The sequence below is a fragment of the Macrotis lagotis genome, chromosome 3 (assembly GCF_037893015.1).
Source record: "Macrotis lagotis isolate mMagLag1 chromosome 3, bilby.v1.9.chrom.fasta, whole genome shotgun sequence".
Lineage (NCBI taxonomy): Eukaryota > Metazoa > Chordata > Mammalia > Peramelemorphia > Peramelidae > Macrotis > Macrotis lagotis.
Genome location: NC_133660.1, coordinates 239386449 through 239398534, shown reverse-complemented (window position 1 = coordinate 239398534; position 12086 = coordinate 239386449). Strand labels below are relative to the sequence as shown.

General features: G+C 39.4%; 1 long non-coding RNA gene across 1 annotated transcript; it reads right to left on the bottom strand.

Annotated features, from left to right (window-relative positions):
• Positions 1-3913: 3913 nt before the first annotated feature.
• Positions 3914-11136, bottom strand: LOC141516499 (uncharacterized). Its single transcript, XR_012476713.1, has 3 exons — positions 11037-11136; positions 9762-9877; positions 3914-4784 (listed from the first exon to the last, which is right to left on the bottom strand). It is a non-coding gene; the product is annotated as an uncharacterized LOC141516499 (long non-coding RNA).
• Positions 11137-12086: the final 950 nt, after the last annotated feature.

Here is a 12086-nt window from a genome sequence, read left to right as displayed (position 1 = left end):
ATAATAATTGATGCATTACTTACCTCAAATGGATTTCTTTTGGTGGAGACATTTATTTCATTGATATAAGGAAATCCCCTCTGCCCATGCCAATTGGTGATTGTGTTTCAATAGTCTAAAAATTCCCTGTTGGTACTAAGAGGTCAAATGACTAGAGTCACTCTGCCAGCATGTATAATAGATGGAAATTGAACTCTGACCCTAAGGTCAGCACTTTAATCCACTGCTCCATGCTGTCTCCATTTTTATAAACATATAGTATTCTATAAATGCACACTATTGTTACTATCACCAGTTATGACAATCACATAGGATCAGGATCACACTTAGGATTAGAGCAAAGACCTTATTAGGTTTTACCTCAACATATAGAAGAGTTTTGGAATCCCCTTTTCCAGATTTTTAAAATAAAATTTTAAAAAATTAAGATTTAAGTATGACTTAACAGGACAACTGGAGAATGGATTCAGTGACCTCTGGGGCTGTTAGGCTTCTAAGAGTTCATGACCCATAGTGAGCCATGGACTTGATCTGTGATGTAGAATGACCAAGGCTTTGCAAGTTTTATTTCCATTAACCCAACTGGAAACCTGGATGATGCTCAGGATTTTGCTGAAAACCAGATGCTGTAACTTGTCTCAGGTTTCTTAGATAAACAAATTGCAAAAACATCCACCTACCCATGAAATGTTCTCCACAGCAGTGTAAAAATCAACTTTCCAGAAGAGACACAGTGTAATAGCTGTTTCCCATGTGACTGCCCACATGCTTCCTATCCCAAAAACCTTCTCCTAGGATTACAATACTGCTCAAAATATTAGCCTTGCTCTCCATCTCCCTATACATATTCTCCAAGCTGTAGTTTTCCCTTCTGTAAAAGGGTGATTTTTGCATTTACAACTATATTTTGAAAGGGTTCTCCAGAATTATCCCAATACATACACACAAGTTCCATCATGTTTTACCAAATTGGAAAGATATTAAATATAGACTTCCATGATAAACTGAAACTTTGATGTCCAAGGAAAATTTTTGACTATAATCATTCTTAATATTTTGGCTAGAATAACTGTCTACTAAATTGCAAAGATATAGCAATGTTCAGCACTGTGATGAGTACCTAACTTATGAAATGATAAATGCCTGAATTATTGAAGTAAAAACAAAACAAATTTAATTAGCTTTCTAATATGTCATGAGAGATTCTGAATAGAAGGGAATTAAAGAATAAGACAAACCTAGGTAAACAATGCATACTTTGTCTAACTTCTAACCAATGATTTACTTATCTTTCTGCTACCTCTGGGCTACCACAGGCCATTTTCATAGCTCACATTTGTTTATTGCTTATATTCAGTTAATATTCAATTTATAAGTGATAACTATCTCTTAAAATATAAGATTTCTGGCTATGAAAGACTTCATAGAGGATGTACTCCAGCAGTTCTCCCAAGTGTGGTCTAAGTACCCCATGGAGTCCCTGAGACTATTTTAGAAGGCTTCTGAGGTCAAAATTATTTTCATAATAATACTAAGATATTATTTGTCTGTTAAAATACTCCTCCATTTCCCAATTACATATCTGTGTGAGGCCAAATTTTCTTCATATATTTGAACCAAAATAACAAATCACAATGAATTGAATGTAGAAACAGATATGAAAATCCAGCTGTCTCCTATTAAGCCAGACATTAAAGAGATTAGCAAAATATGTAAAACAATAGTTTGGAAAATCTAGCTATTTTCATAAAAATATGTTATTTATTTTAGCATATAATGGGTTTATTATTATTATTTTAAATGAATTAATATGCTTCTAAAATTATCTGTTTTAATTTCTAATGCAAATAAACAAAAACCCTTGGGGGGGTCTACAATAATTTTTAAGAATTATAAAGGGCCAAAGTTTATCATTACCAGTCTAATCTTTTTTTAAAAAAATAGTATTTTATTTTCCCCAATTCCTTGTAAAGACAATTTAACATTCAATTTTTTAAAAATTTGAGTTCTAAAATTATTCCTTCCCTCTTTCACTTCCTCCTTCCCTAAGATGGTAATCAGTTTGATATAGATTATAAATGCACAACCATGTAAAACATTTCCATATTAATCATTTATGAAAAAAGAAACAAAAGAAAAAATTATAAAAATAAAGTAAAAAACCAGTATGCATCAATCTGCATTCAGACTCTTATCAGTGCTTTCTCTTACTTGGATAATGTTTTTCATCATGAGTTCTTTGGGATTGTTTTGGACACTGATCTAATGTAATGCCCTCAAAGATAGACCCTCAACTAGTTGAAGCCCTTACCTGAACCCTTGTAGAGATAGTTGGTTTAGTGATATTAGAGTTTAGATATACATTTGATGCTCTCCAGTCTCTTCTGACTCTCAGATTCTATGATCCTTTGATGATTGATCCTTAATATATCTCCCTCTGATTGACCTCTGATTCTCTCTCCCCTTCTCATTTCTTCCCATAGAATTCTTAGGATCTAGGGTTGGAAGGGACTTCAGATCATCCAGTGGGCTCCTCATTTTCTCTCCACTAAGTTTATTTTCCATCAAGTATAACATTGTGGCATGTTGCTCATAACCTTGGTTAGGACTCAATCAAGAAAAAAGAATATGCTGTAAAGAATAACATTACAAGATGGACTGCAGAGCAAACATTAACCCTGCCAGGAATCATTTATATTTCTATTGGAAAGGGAAGGAGGGAGGAAATGTGTGTATGTGTGTGCGTGCATGTGTGTGCATGCGTGTGTGTGTGTGTGTGTGTGTTTGTATAGAGTTCAGATGGCCATGGACACTTCAGAAAGTTCAATTCTCTGGCCACATTCCCTGTAAAATATTTCTACTTGGGGTTAAAAGAAGGGTCATTGTGTTGTGTTGGAATGGTGGAATTGGGGAGAACTTTTCAAGGTATCAAACTTGAAACATAAACATACAAGAGATAATTGAACTTTCTCTTGCATCTCTAAATCACCTACCACTCTTTTCTTTGGCCCTGAAGATTTCTGATCTGGGATGGCAATCCTTTCCAGGTGCAGTCATAGCTGCTCCAGATTTTGTAGAGAGCACAGGGAAGTTGTCTTGAGCTAACAGACAGAAAGGGTACTATAATAAAATTAGTGCTAAGGAATAGCATTTTGGGGAATCCAAAGGAAAGAAGGGGGGTAGTGTAGCCTTTTAGCAAGAACACAGAATTTATAGTTTGAAAACTTGGATCACAGTATATCCTTGGGAAAATCATGTTCTTTTTCTGGGCTTTAATTCCTCATCTTTAAAATGGTTTCAATGATTACTAAAAAACAACATTCCTCAGACAGTCCTTGCCCCTCTAGCATACTAAGTGCCTATAGGGATGTCCTTTAGGGGTTAAGCATGTGAAATCTTAGGGTTGGGGGAGGAGAGAGACTAAATGATCAAGACTCAGAAGCAAAAGAATACAGTAACCAAGTTTTTAATAAACCCAAGAACAAAACTATTTGACAAATATTATTTTTAAAAACCAGGAAAACAATTTGGTAGAAAATGGGTTTTAGGGGCAGCTAGGTGGCACAGTGGACAAAGCACTGGCCTTGGAGTCAGGAGTGCCTGAGTTCAAATCCAACCTCAGACACTTAATAATTACCTAGCTGTGTGGCCTTGGGCAAGCCACTTAACCCCATTACCTTGAAAAATCTAAAAAAAAAATGGGTTTTAAAAATTTTGCAATTCCTCATTTCACTCCAAATAGATGGGATCTAATCAAAATGACTTATCATTTTTAAAAAGTTAGAAAAGAATGGAAATAAGTGATGCAGTTATAATTGGGAGAGAATTCATAATCAGAAGGTAATTACAAAAGGTAAAACAGACAAATTATTTAAGACTTGTACAATAACAAAATCAAGGCAACTAGCTTACAAGATATAATATTAAAAAAACCTTTGCTACAATATCTTTGATATCTAAGTTTTAAAGGGAAATTGATGCAAGGTCATGAATCTAAAATAGATAAGTGGTCAAAGGAGATGAATAAAAAATTTTCAAAGACAGATGAAAACAGCAGCTTTATAAGAAAAATATCCTAAATTACCAATAATAAGAGAAATTCAAATTAAAAGAATCCTGAGGTATTCCCTCATACTCATAAAATTTGCAAACATGACAGAAATAGTTGTTGTTGTAAGGTCTGTGGGAAGGCAAGCATATTAATTTCCTGTTGGTGGAGTAGTAAAATGATCCAACCATTCTGGAAATCAGTTTGGAATTAGACAAGAAATAATTCTAAATATTCAATTAATGATTCTACTAGTGAGTATGTATACCCCAAGGAGATCAGTGACTGAAAGAAATGTCCCATTTGTGTTCAAAATATTCATTGCATCCAATAAAATTAGAAACAAAGTATGTGTTTATCCATTGAGGACTGACAGAACAAACTATGATATGGAAATGTCATAGAATCTTAAGAAATTATGGATGGGAAGACTTGTATTTACTTGTTCAGAAGAACATAAACAGGAACAGCTAAAACATACACAGGGGGCTAAAAATTAGGTAATTGAAAGCAACACTAGAGGACAAGAGAAATCAGATCAAATATCATGAACAACATTCCTTGAGATCAGTTCCATGGGGCTGTCAAGATAAAGAATGGGGAACATGTTCCATAGAGTATACATAACTCCTACCTTTTGGCTACAAGCACAATTCTTTCACCCAGCAGAAAGTCACAAAATCAAGACAGGCAGATCCTTTCCCAGATTTAGTGGCATTCATTTTCTCTTCCATTCCTTTACAAGGTATAGAGAAAAGTCTATCAATTAATCAATAAACATTTATTAAGCATATACTATGTGTCAGACACAGAAATCTAGGCATAATGATTTGCCAGCTACCATGACCTAATCCTATGAACTGAATTTACCTTACCCATCTTGCTAGCTGATTCAGTATTAAGGAAGTAACCTAAAATGACAAAAGCCAGAGATTTAAGCAGAAGTGTTGTTGAGATTCTGGTATATAGTTATGAGAAAAGGAAGCCAAGGGACCCTAAGCCACCAGGCTGACTAGGAAAAATTGAGGTTGCCACAAGGGAGGGAGTAACCAGGGTTAGATACCAAGGATACCAAATCTAGGGATGGATCAGGAAAGATACTAGCATTAGGTTGCATGGTCTCAGCCTACACCAAGCTATCTCTTGCAGTGTCCCTAAATCATTGCAGAAGTAAAGGACTTTTAGGGGTGGCTAGGTGGCGAAGTGGATAGAGCACTGGCCCCAGAGTCAGGAGTACCTGGGTACAAATCAGGTCTCAGACACTTAATAATTACATAGCTATGTGGCCTTGGGCAAGCCACTTAACTCCATTTGCCTTGCAAAAACCTAAAAAAAAAAAGAAGAAGAAGAAGCAAAGGACTTTTTCCTATCTGAATCTTTTGGCTTTAGGGCAAAATTACTTCCCACCCCACCCATAGAAGGCATCTGTCCCTTTGAACTAGCACGCATCCCCTGGGTTCTGACCCAAGGAGCTTCTGATGAACCATTAGCCTCTAAGCTAAATCTGCCTCCATCTTGATACCTTTGGACACATACTGAACTGGACTAGAGCAGCACTCCATAGACCCATGGTCTCCCAGTTGGCTGGCCCTCTAATGTCTGCAGTAGATTCACATTGATGAATTCAAAGTTTCTATGATTCATAAGCATTCATTTATTGATTCATTCAATAAATTTTAAGTCCCTCCTAAGTGCTAGTCATTATACTACTCTGGGAACATGAAGACAAAAATCAAAACAACCCCTGTCTTTAAAGGAATTTTATTCTGTTCAAGTCTGTCCTTCCCCCCAACCCTGAACCTTTGACTCCCTGGACAAGTTAAATGTTAGTTTTGCAAATGTACTTCCTGGCCAGATACTCTACTCCCCACTAAGCGAATGCTTAGTAAATACCTGTATCTTCATCCTAAGGCTCCCATGATCATCTTGGACAAAGTTCAAAGTATCTCCCCAAAGGAGGGAAGCATTCCATGTATTTTGTGAGCTTGGATGTGGCGTTACTTTCAAAGACTTTTCCTTAGAAGTCTCAGTCCCTACAAAGAGTTGGACATCTCCCCTCTTCACATCTCCCAACTTGAGATGTCTTGAACTTTGAGTCTCATTTTCCTCATATTAAGCATTGAGTTACTTTTTAATTCTTGCCTTTTTAGGAGACCTAGTCTAATAAGTTCTAAGTACATTTTTTCTAGGACACCAGAGTGGAGATTAATGAGCCAAAGAGGCAGAGAAATGGGAGCCTAGTCTCTCCCTCTCAATGCAAGGTGGCTCCCAGGATTAAATTCATCCAGATAGGTGTATGGGTCCAGAACACTAGAAGAAGGTACATTGCCTCCAGTCCCTTGGGTACAGCAGTAGTTTCTTGATATTAACATACATATTACTCATGATTGTTCTCCCATTGGAATGACAAGCCCTTGAGAACTGGGACAGTTCATTTTATCCTTGTGTCTCCAGTGCTTAGCACAAAGTCTGAAATATACTATTGAAATATAAATTCATATATAAATATAAATTTTATATATAAATTATATATTTAATTTATATATAATATGTTATATATTATATATTAAATTTAATGTATATATAAATAAATATAAATTTATATATAAAATAACTTTTTTAATTTTTCAATATTTCTTTTAGTTCTAAAATTCTATGACCCTATGGCTCTCCTTTGTTAATTCAGAAGCCAGAAGACTTTCCACCTCTTCCAGGTTTGGGATGGAATAGAGTTTAGGGAAAGGTTCTGGTGAATACCTGACTTCCCTCTAGGTCAAGCTGTATCCTAAAGAGCTGCTGGATTTGTTCTGCCAAAACCTGCCTGCAATTCGCCCACATGAACACAGAGAGGAGCCAAAGAACTGGATTTCTGAATCCAACAAATGGGGTGAAATACTATGTAAAATTTGTACTTAAAACCATTCATTTCTATTTCCTCAACTCCATCACAGCTCAAGGTTGCCCTTGAATCCACCACCATAATTGTTTGTTGGAAAGAAAGGTTTTGGCCATTCTCAAGGAGTTCGGATTTAAAGATTGTCTATACATCTTCTCATTGAGAAAAAACTGGATCTTTCTTGAAACATTCTCTGCCCAATAGGCTTATAGACTTAGAACTGGAAGGGACCTTAAAAGTCAGTCTAACTCTCTTATCTTATAAATGAGGAAACTGAGGCCTCTAGAGCTGAAGGTGTTCAAGGTTACCAAGTTACCAAGTTAACAAATCAGATCTAACTTCAAATACAGGGTATTTCCCCCCACTTTGGGAGTTTTTGTCTGATAATTGTAATAAAGTAGCTTTGTGGGATTGGGTTCATGCCAACAATTGAGCATTCATTCATCTTTTTTTTTAGGTTTTTGCAAGGCAAGTGGGGTTAAGTGGCTTTGCCTAAGGTCACATGCTAGGCAATTATTAAGTGTCTGAGACCGGATTTAACCTCAGGTACTCCTGACTCCAGGGCAGGTGCTCTATCCACTGCACCATCATTCATCTTTAAAAAAAAAAAAGCTTAGGAACCTCTACTCTGTGCAGGACCCTAAGCAGGAACATAGAGATAACATTGTCCTTAATTATGAGTTCTAACTTGTAGTCTAGTTGGCAGGGTAATATTTAAATAGGTATGATAGAAAGTGGAATGTGATCAGTGGTGCAAAGTCTCGGTCTTCAAAGAAAGGAGATAATACTTCTCGTTGGAAAACAAGGATGGTTTCATAGACAAGGTAGCATTGAAGCTGGGCCTTGAAGGATGAGAAATAATTTGGTAGACAGAGAACGTAGAAGGGGAAGCATTCCAAAAAGAGCCCAAACAAATGTAGAGAAGTGAAAAATCATTGGGCATATTCAAAGAGAGTTGTCTATTGCTCAGGGTAGGCAAAGCAGGGAGAAGACAGGAAAAGTAGATTCAAGATCACATCTTGAAGGGCCTTGAATGACAGACAAAGGAGTTGGTCTTGATCCTGAAAAGAATTAAGAAGAAAGATAAGGGTAGATGGAGCTTGAGTCCTTGGTGATGGAAGCAGAAGGGGAAATGAAGGCATATAGTCTAAGTCCAACCATTAGATGCATAACTCATTCAATTCAGGTATTTAGGATCAGTCAAAGTAGCACAGTAGACCCCAGAACTGGTCATGGAAACTGTTTCTGGGAGCTGAGGCCAGGAAGCTGGCAGGCCCAACCTGCAGATGTGAATTATTAGGGCTCCATGATGGGCTTTATTTGAATTGGATGTCATCCTGTTCCTTTCCATATCATGACTTGGCCAACAAACCCAGGGCAGGTTTATCCAGACTGAATGTTTGACCCTGGTTTCCTGGGCTCCCTCTACCCAGCTGGTCAAACCAACAGTGAGCAGCAGCTGGGGAATGGCCAACACAACTTTACCATTGGCAGAGAAGAGGGCCCTCCTGGGCAAAGGCACAAACTCTCCCAGGCCCTGACCTGCAGAATTAAGCTACATTCCCCTGAAATAAACTGGGCTGTGCTTCCATTAAATTCTGCAGAGGGGCCAGAGCTTAAATCACTTCCATTCGATGGTCAAAGGAAAGTCAGTTTGCTCTACCCCCAAGTACTTTCTCTCTTGGAATGATGCTCAGATAGTTTTTTGGCTCCCCTGAGTTGTGTTTCCAGGAAGTAAGAGGACAGCAAGGAAAATCAAGAAGAATCCTTTGGGCTGGAAGAAATTTTAGCAATTGCCTGTCTCATTTACAGACAAAGAATCCAAAGCCCAGAGAGGTGAACTAAAAATTAGTGGGAGAGGAATTCAGGTCCCCTGACTCCCAGACCACGGCTTTTTCCACTAGAAGCAAATGTTGGGGTTGAACTAACAATGAATGGAACATCTATGTGGAAATGTTTCCTAGGTATTTGGAGTTTCAGAATTTCCATTTAGCTGAAAGTAAAGGAATAGAAGAGAAAGAGTGGCAAAGGGAAAGAATGATGAATTTGGAGTTAAGAGACCTTCTGGAGGTGGGGAGGGAGAAAGAAAGAGGGAAAGAGGGAGAAGGAGAAAGGGACAGAGAATGATGGCAAGGGAGAGAATGAGAGGAGATGAGGTAAAATGGAAGAGGGAAGAAAGCCCTTGGGCTCATCCACTTCCCAAAGTTTCTAGTGTAGCAAGGTAGGGATAGGGACATGATGGAGACCAGCAGCTCCTCTCATGTCACATACTTCCCAGAGCCTTTTCCTAAAACAGCCTGAGATGGGGTTGGCACATCCATATACTCTCTCAAGACTAGAAGCTAGAAACACCTGAAGCAACTGCAGAGCCCCAAGAAATTTGAGCCCAAAGAAGGTACAAAGAAAACAGAAGAGTTCCCTTTCTTTCTTCCTTCCTTCCTTCCTTCCTTCCTTCCTTCCTTCCTTCCTTCCTTTCTTTCTTTCTTTCTTTCTTTTTCCTTTTCTTTTCTTTTCTTTCTTTTTTCTTTCTTTTTCTTTCTCTCTTCTTTCCTTCCTTTCTTTTTCTTTCTTTCTTTCTTCTCTTCTTTCTTCCTCTCTCTCTGTCTGCCTATCTCCCCTCACTCTGTGTCTCTCTTCTCTCTGTTTCTCCCTTTCTCTCTCCCTTCTCTCCCTTCTCCCTATTCTGTTCTACTCAGCTTCCTAAAGCAGACATGGGGCTTTGATCCCCATCAATAAGGAAAGACTCATACCTATGGGCTTTGAGATTGGGATTGACTGAACAAATCCCCTAATCTCTCCAAGTCTCATTTTACTTACCTGATGGCCTCTGAGGTCCTGTAACAGCCTCTGGATCTCAGATCCTTTACAAACTCAAGTCTGATCACAAGTATCTCCATGAAGTTTTCAGAGGAATGGGGTCATTTCCCTCTCACCTAGGAGAAAGTCTAATTGAAAAGCAACCCTGAGGAGAAGGCTCCTTCTCCCCATGCCCAAGAACCACCCATTTTCCCAGCTCAAGAGGCTAGTAAAACCATAGAAACTGTCATAAAAAAACTGAGTTCCTAGCTTTTCATCCTGATTTTATTGATCTTCCTCCAGTCTCCTTTTCTCTTAGCTCTAAAAAGGGAATAATTAATTGCTCTATTATTCTCAGATATCTTTTTCTGTGGTCTTGTTCTGCTGTAAAGCATTATCTCAATTCTCTGTTTTTAAGGGCTGGCTTTCTGGAAAAGGGAGAAGGGCACAGTGACATTTTAGCCCATTATAAAAAACCAGAGAGTGCAATATAAAATTTACTTTAAAAACATTGCCCTATTTAGTCTGCAATGCCAACTTTTCCCTTTCTCCCACTCACTTAGGATACTTTGTCACCAAATTCTAGGCCCTCCAAGGCAGAATGCATCATAGAGAAAGGGCCAGTTTTCAAGTCAGGAGGCCCTGAGTTCAGGTCCTGTGTCATCACTTTGTGTGACTCTGAGTCAGTCATTGAACATCTTGCTATCCCCATCTCCAAACCCTGCAATTCTTTAAAACTAAAAACACCAGAGGAATTGCTGCTCTCCTGGGTGGAAGAAGCTTTCACACCAATAAAATCATTGTTCTGAACTTCTTCCGTACCCCCCCACCCCCATCTAGGTGTACACACACCCACATTTGAACAAAAAGTTGTACAGATATCATTGACCTGAAAGGGACTTTGGAGACTTTCCAAACCTCATTTAATGAGGAAGAAATTAAATTAAGGTCCAGAAAAGGGAAGAGATGGGCCCAAGGTCACCCAGCCCAGCCAGGCTTTCTGACACTCTTGTCCTCCTTTCCATTACATAGCATTCTCTCTCTCTCTCTCTCTCTCTCTCTCTCTCTCTCTCTCTCTCTCTCTCTCTCAACTCTCCCTCAAGGAGACCTTTCTCTGGTGGAACAGTCCCTATCAGACAAATAGCTTCATGAATAATTGCCCTGTTCAAGAAACTGGTTATGAAATTGCAAGTGCACCATGTGATCCTGCCCATGCCCTTGGAAGAATTGCGGGCTGCTTCCCCTCTTGCCAGTGTCAGACCGACCATGTGGCTGGGTAACTGCGGCACAACTGACCTGGTTGTCTATCCCCGAAGTCGCCTGAAGTGAGTGGTGTTCCCCAAATGGCCATTTGACCTCAGAGCTCCTCTCACCAAATAGAGCAAGAATGGGATGGAAGACCTGATGATGAAGCTGAGTTGCCCAGAAGATTTCACACCAGGGGGCTGACAGCCAACTGAATTCCATCCCCATAAAAATGTACTTTTATAGCCAGAGCAGATTCAGCCCTCTGGACAAAGCCCATGGAAAAACAAGCCCGAGCAGCCAAGTCTCCCTCCTGCCCTGGGGCTCACACCAGAGCAGCAGGGGAGAGAGCACCCCATAAAGAATTCGGCACTTTCATGTGGCTCTATGATATTCCCTCTCTGGCCCTCCCCAGCAGTAGGAAGCTAGTTCTGGGGCTCAAGGGGACCCCAGGTGATTCCTCTGGGAGCATCCTCCCCTCCCCGCCGAGCCTCATTCAGAGCACTCAGCTTTCTTCCCCCCTTGTCACTAGCCCTAGATTCTAGAGAACCACTGTGGGGGAGGACCATGATAGGACAATTAATAAATCTGCCCCCTTCCCTTCCCCCATCCCCATCCCCAAATCTGTCATCTTTGGTCCAGTTCAGCTGCACAAATTGGAGGCTAGCAAATTCCTAAATATGCCTTTTGGAGCAAATGGGAAAAAAACAAATGTCATCAGAACAAATCCTCAACCCTCCCAAACAGGCCAAAGGGTGGCTTTCTGATAATAAATTTGTGTACAGTGGGCGAAGCTCTTATTGGATTTGGCAAGGAGAAACCCTGTTTAGAGTGAAGTAGAGCAAAAGTCTCTGGGTTTTTTAAATCTCCCAAAAAACTAGGCTACCACAGAACACTTGCTCCGTATAGAATCTGGTACTGAAGCAGGCTCAGGATGGCAAAGACAGTGTAGGGATGGGTGTTGGGAGGAGAGTCAGACAATTATTAAACACCTACTATGTGCCTGGCAAAGACAGGGGCTAAGAAGGGGCAAGAGGGGGAATCAAAAGACCAATGGAGGGGTGCCAGGTGGTGTAGTGGATAGAACACTGACCCTAGAGT